Source organism: Oncorhynchus clarkii, chromosome 2 (genome assembly GCF_045791955.1).
Source record: "Oncorhynchus clarkii lewisi isolate Uvic-CL-2024 chromosome 2, UVic_Ocla_1.0, whole genome shotgun sequence".
Classification (NCBI taxonomy): Eukaryota; Metazoa; Chordata; class Actinopteri; order Salmoniformes; family Salmonidae; genus Oncorhynchus; species Oncorhynchus clarkii.
This window is the reverse complement of record NC_092148.1, coordinates 35,963,031-35,969,428: the sequence shown is the minus strand read 5'-3', so window position 1 is coordinate 35,969,428 and position 6,398 is coordinate 35,963,031.

Genomic DNA, 6,398 nt, shown 5'->3' with positions numbered 1-6,398 from the left:
CTGTTGTGTCGTCCGCAAACTTGATGATTGAGTTGGAGGCGTGCGTGGCCACGCAGTCGTGGGTGAACAAGGAGTACAGGAGAGGGCTCAGAACGCACCCTTGTGGGGCCCCAGTGTTGAGGATCAGCGGGGAGGAGATGTTGTTGCCTACCCTCACCACCTGGGGGCGGCCCGTCAGGAAGTCTAGTACCCAGTTGCACAGGGCGGGGTCGAGACCCAGGGTCTCGAGCTTGATGACGAGCTTGGAGGGTACTATGGTGTTGAATGCCGAGCTGTTGTCAATGAAAAGCATTCTCACATAGGTATTCCTCTTGTCCAGATGGGTTAGGGCAGTGTGCAGTGTGGTTGAGATTGCATCGTCTGTGGACCTATTTGGGCGGTAAGCAAATTGGAGTGGGTCTAGGGTGTCAGGTAGGGTGGAGGTGATATGGTCCTTGACTAGTCTCTCAAAGCACTTCATGATGACGGAAGTGAGTGCTACGGGGCGGTAGTCGTTTAGCTCAGTTACCTTAGCTTTCTTGGGAACAGGAACAATGGTGGCCCTCTTGAAGCATGTGGGAACAGCAGACTGGTATAGGGATTGATTGAATATGTCCGTAAACACACCGGCCAGCTGGTCTGCGCATGCTCTGAGGGCGCGGCTGGGGATGCCGCCTGGGCCTGCAGCCTTGCGAGGGTTAACACGTTTAAATGTCTTACTCACCTCGGCTGCAGTGAAGGAGAGACCGCATGTTTTCGTTGCAGGCCGTGTCAGTGGCACTGTATTGTCCTCAAAGCGGGCAAAAAAGTTATTTAGTCTGCCTGGGAGCAAGACATCCTGGTCCGTGACTGGGCTTGATTTCTTCCTGTAGTCCGTGATTGACTGTAGACCCTGCCACATGCCTCTTGTGTCTGAGCCGTTGAATTGAGATTCTACTTTGTCTCTGTACTGACGCTTAGCTTGTTTGATTGGTGTGTTTTTCACTATCTAATCATGGCATGGTGTGGTTCAATGACAGACATGTATTTGTTTAAAAATCTATCACTTGAGGATTTCATTTCAGAGAGACAAATAGTCATGAGAAGTAACTCAATTCAGAGAAATTAGTAGTACTGCTCATTTTTACATAGTCAAATGTAATAAATAACTATGTTTTTTATACCCCCTTTTTTCTCCCCAATTGGTAGTAGTTACAGTCTTGTCTCATCGCTGCAACTCCCGTACGGACTCGGGAGAGGCGAAGGTCGAGAGCCATGCATCCTCCGAAATACAACCCAACCAAGCCATACTGCACATCCAACCCAGAAGCCAGCTGCACCAATGTGTCAGAGGAAACACCTGGCGACCTGGTCAGCATGCACCACAGGAGTCGCTAGTGAGACAAGGATATCCCTGCCGGCCAAACCCGGATGACGCTGGGCAACCGGTTACGGCCGGCTGCGACAGAGCCTGGGCTCGAACCCAGAATCTCTGGTGGCACAGCTAGCACTGTGCCACCCGGGGGGCCAAATGATACATTTGTGACAGCTACACTACATATACAAAAGTATGTGGCCATCCCTTCAAGTTAATGGATTTGGCTACTTCAGCCAGACACGTTGCTGACAGGTGTATAAAATCGAGCACACAGCCATGCAATCTCCAGAGTTAAACATTGGCAGTATAATGGCCTTACTGAAGAGCTCAGTGACTTTCAACGTGGCACCGTCAAAGGATGCTACCTTTCCAACAAGTCAGTTCGTCAAATTTATTACAATCCATAACCAGGCTAGAAATGTGTGTTTCATTATTTTCCTCATCTATAAGAACTTTGTAATTTTTTAAATAGCCATGGATTAGTCTGTGTCTCTGAACAACTGGTTATCAATATATAGTTTATCGACGACGAGAGCTACTCATTTCCATTTTAATCTATTTTCCTTGAAAATTTGATACAGAACTTTACGCCATCCTGCAATTTCCAGCAATTTCCTTCAGGAACTGGTCATTCATGCAAATTTCCGTGCCAGAAAGTATTTTACCCAGGCTTTTAACCATTATTTTATCTTTAAAGAAAGCAAATTTGGCAACGATTGGGCGTTCATACCTCTGCCGTCTCTGTCCGAAGCGGTGCACATGTTCGAGTTTGATTTAGTCGATAGCTTCGCGTGGAATCTGAAGTGCTGTAAGAAGGAACTCTCTAACTACAGATTCAGGAACTTCTCCTTCTTTCTCTTGAATACCTGTAAGTACCAGATTCTCTCTCATGGATCTAGTCTGTATGTCAAGTAATGCTTCTCTCAGAACGGTGTTCTCCTTTTTAAGTTCATTCACTTCAGTTTCAATCTTATTGACTGTCCCTTTTAGCTTGTTTGTGTCTTTCTCCAATTTCGCAGCTTTTTCACCACTCATCTCGAGGCTTGCCTTCATCTCTTTTATAATCTTACTGACTAGTTCAAATATACCCAGTTTGTCATTTATTGATTTTAACAGATCGGTTTCGACCTTTACCATTCCCGGTGGTGAAAATATTAAATCATCTGTGTCTGTAGAAGAGTCACGTTTTCGTTTTGAAAAAGGTTCGTCTGAAGAAGAGGAATCATCGGACCAAAGCGCAGCGTGGTAAGTGTTCATGATTGTTTTATTAAAACTGAACACTATAACAAAAATAAACAAGAGAATAACCGAAACAGTCCTGTAAGGTGAAAACACTAAACAGAAATTAACTACTCACAAAAACCCTGTGGGAAAAAGCTACCTAAGTATGGTTCCCAATCAGAGACAACATAGAAAAAGGAACATAGATTGCCCACCCAAATCACACCCTGACCAAACCAAAATAGAGACATAAAAAGCTCTAAGGTCAGGGTGTGATATTTACATTTGTTTTTAAGAAAAAATATTAATAAAATGAAAAAAAGAAGGAAATAAATTACACAAATTAACTTTTAACAAGGCACACCTGTTAATTGAAAGACATTCCAGGTCATGAAGCTGGTTGAGAGAATGCCAAGAATGTGCAAAGCTGTCATCAAGACAAAGGGTGGCTACTTTGAAGAATTTGTTTAACACTTTTTTGGTTACTACATGTGTTATTTCATAGTTTTGATGTATGTCTTCACTATTATTCTACAATGTAGAAAATTAAGAATATACACCACCGTTCAAAAATGTGCCTTTTAAAATAATAAACTTGGGTTAGCTAACTGATATAGAATGTTGTTATCAATGTTCATAAATTTCAATCATTCTAATCGGTTTGTAAAGTTCTGGTTTAAATGAAACAGACAGAATTCCCAGCTCACAATAGTCAAATCAATGTTTATTCACGAGAGCTCTACAGTTCATATACAAAGACATTCCTTGTACACCATTCTTCTTACTTACGCACACACATGCACACTAACATTAGGATAGCTATCTTCTCCAGAATTCTCACCACGGTTTAACACTACCCAGCTGACAGTTCCATTCCCCCCAGATTAGGGAAACCTGGATTGGTACTCCCTGTCCTATCGTAATTTCTCAAAGTTCTAACCGGGTCGTTTCAAACACAGTTTAATTGTCCTCTGTGTTTTCTTTAGGCACACACATACATTCCTCTCTTCCCCAGTCCCACCTAGTTGGACGTATGTTTAATATTTTTATTTACTCCTTATCCATGCAACATAACCTCTAATCCCTAATGGTTAAGTTTCCGGGTAGAATTATTTAATCATTTATCTTTAACCTTATAAATTATTTTATCACTAACACAACGTGCCATTGGAACACAGGAGTGATGGTTGCTGAATTTGGGCCTCTGTACGCCAATGTAGATATTCCATAAAACATCTGCTGTTTCCAGCTACAATAGTCATTTACAGCATTAACAATGTCTACACTGTATTTCTGATCCATTTGATGTTATTTTAATGTGCAAAAAATGTGCTTTTCTTTCAAAAACAAGGAAATTTTTAAGTGACCTCAACTTTTGAATGGTAGTGTATATACAGTATAGCACAAAAGTGAGTACACCCCTCACAGTTTTGTAAATATTTGAGTATATCTGTTCATGTGATAACACTGAATAAATTACACTTTGCTACAATATAAAGTAGTGAGTGTACAGCTTGTATAACAGTGTACATTTGCTGTCCCATCAAAATAACTCAACACACAGCCATTAATGTCTAAACCGCTGGCCACAAAAGTGAGTACACCCCTAAGTGAAAATGTCCAAATTGGGCCCAATTAGCCATTTTCCCTCCCAGGTGTCATGTGACTCGTTAGTGTTCCAAGGTCTCATTTGTGAATGGGGAGCAGGTGAGTTAAGTTTGGTGTCATCGCTCTCACACTCATACTGACTGGTCACTGGAAGTTCAACATGGCACCTCATGGCAAAGAACTCTCTGAGGATCTGAAAAAAATAATTGTTGCTCTACATAAAGATGGCCTGGGCTATAAGAATATTGCCAAGACCCTGAAACTGAGCTGCAGCACGGTGGCCAAGACCATGCAGCGGTTTAACTGGACAGGTTCCACTCAGAACAGGCCTCGCCATGGTCGACCAAAGAAGTTGAGTGCACGTGCTCAGTGTCATATCCAGAGGTTGTCTTTGGGAAATAGACGTATGAGCATTGCTGCAGAGGTTGAAACAGTGGGGTGTCAGCCTGTCAGTGCTCAGACCATACGCCGTACACTGCATCAAATTGGTCTGCATGGCTGTCATCCCAGAAGGAAGCCTCTTCTAAAGATGATGCACAAGAAAGCCCGCAAGCAGTTTGCTGAAGACAAGCAGACTAAGGACATGGATTACTGGAACCATGTCCTGTGGTCTGATGAGACCAAGATAAACTTATTTGGTTCAGATGGTGTCAAGCGTGTGTGGCGGCAACCAGATGAGGAGTACAAAGACAAGTGTGTCTTGCCTACAGTCAAGCATGGTGGTGGGAGTGTCATGGTCTGGGGCTGCATGAGTGCTGCCGGCATTGGGGAGCTACAGTTCATTGAGGGAACCATGAATGCCAACATGTACTGTGACATACTGAAGCAGAGCATGATCCCCTCCCTTCGGAGACTGGGCCGCAGGGCAGTATTCCAACATGATAACGACCCCAAACACAACTCCAAGACGACCACTGCCTTGCTAAAGAAGCTGAGGGTAAAGGTGATGGACTGGCCAAGCATGTCTCCAGACCTAAACCCTATTGAGCATCTGTGAGGCATCCTCAAACGGAAGGTGGAGGAGTACAAGGTCTCTAACATCCACCAGCTCCGTGATGTCGTCATGGAGGAGTGGAAGAGGACTCCAGCGGCAACCTGTGAAGCTCTGGTGAACTCCATGCCCAAGAGGGTTAAGGCAGTGCTGGAAAATGATGGTGGCCACACAAAATATTTACACTTTGGGCCCAAATTGGACATTTTCACTCCCTTTTGTGGCCAGCAGTTTAGACATTAATGGCTGTGTGTTGAGTTATTTAGAGGGGACAGCAAATGTACACTGTTATACAAGCTGTACACTGACTACTTTACATTGTAGTAAAGTGTCATTTCTTCAGTGTTGTCACATGAAAAGATATACTCAAATATTTACAAAAATGTGAGGGGTGTATTCACTTTTGTGATATACTGTATATATATATATATATAAAATAAATAATTAAATACAGTAATATGAGATCTGTATATGAAACATTTAGCATATGCGTAGATCCTAAGTGACTAAGTGCATTCATATTAAGACAGCTTGGTGAGACAACCACATATCACAGTCAAATGTACAGTATACAAATATTCCATTCCACTGAAACAATGGATATACAGAACCTTCAGAAAGTGTTCATACCCCTTGACTTATTCCACATTTTGTTGTGTTACAGCTTGAATAAAAAATGTATATATATTTTTTTCAAATCTCACCAATCTACATACAATACTCCATAGTGACAATGTAAAAACAGGTTTTTAGAAATGTTTTCAAATGTATTGAAAATAAAATACAGAAATGTCTAATTTACATAAGTATTCAAACCCCTGAGTCAATACTTTGTAGAAGCACCTTTGGTAGTGATTACAGCTGAGTCTTTCTCGGTAAGTCTCTTAAGACTTTTCCACACCTGGATTGTAAAATATTTGCCCATTATTATTTTCAAAATTCTTCAAGCTCTGTCAAATTGGTTGTTGGTCATTGCTAGACAACCATTTTCAAGTCTTGCCATAGATTTTCAAGTAGATTTAAAACCTTTTGTAACTAGGGGGCAGTATTTTCATTTTTGGATGAAAAACGTTCCCGTTTTAAACAAGATATTTTGTCACGTAAAGATGCTCGACTATGCATATAATTGACAGCTTTGGATAGAAAACACTCTGGCGTTTCCAAAACTGCAAAGGTATTGTCTGTGAGTGCAACAGAACTGATGTTACAGGCGAAACCCAGATAAAAATCCAATCAGGAAGT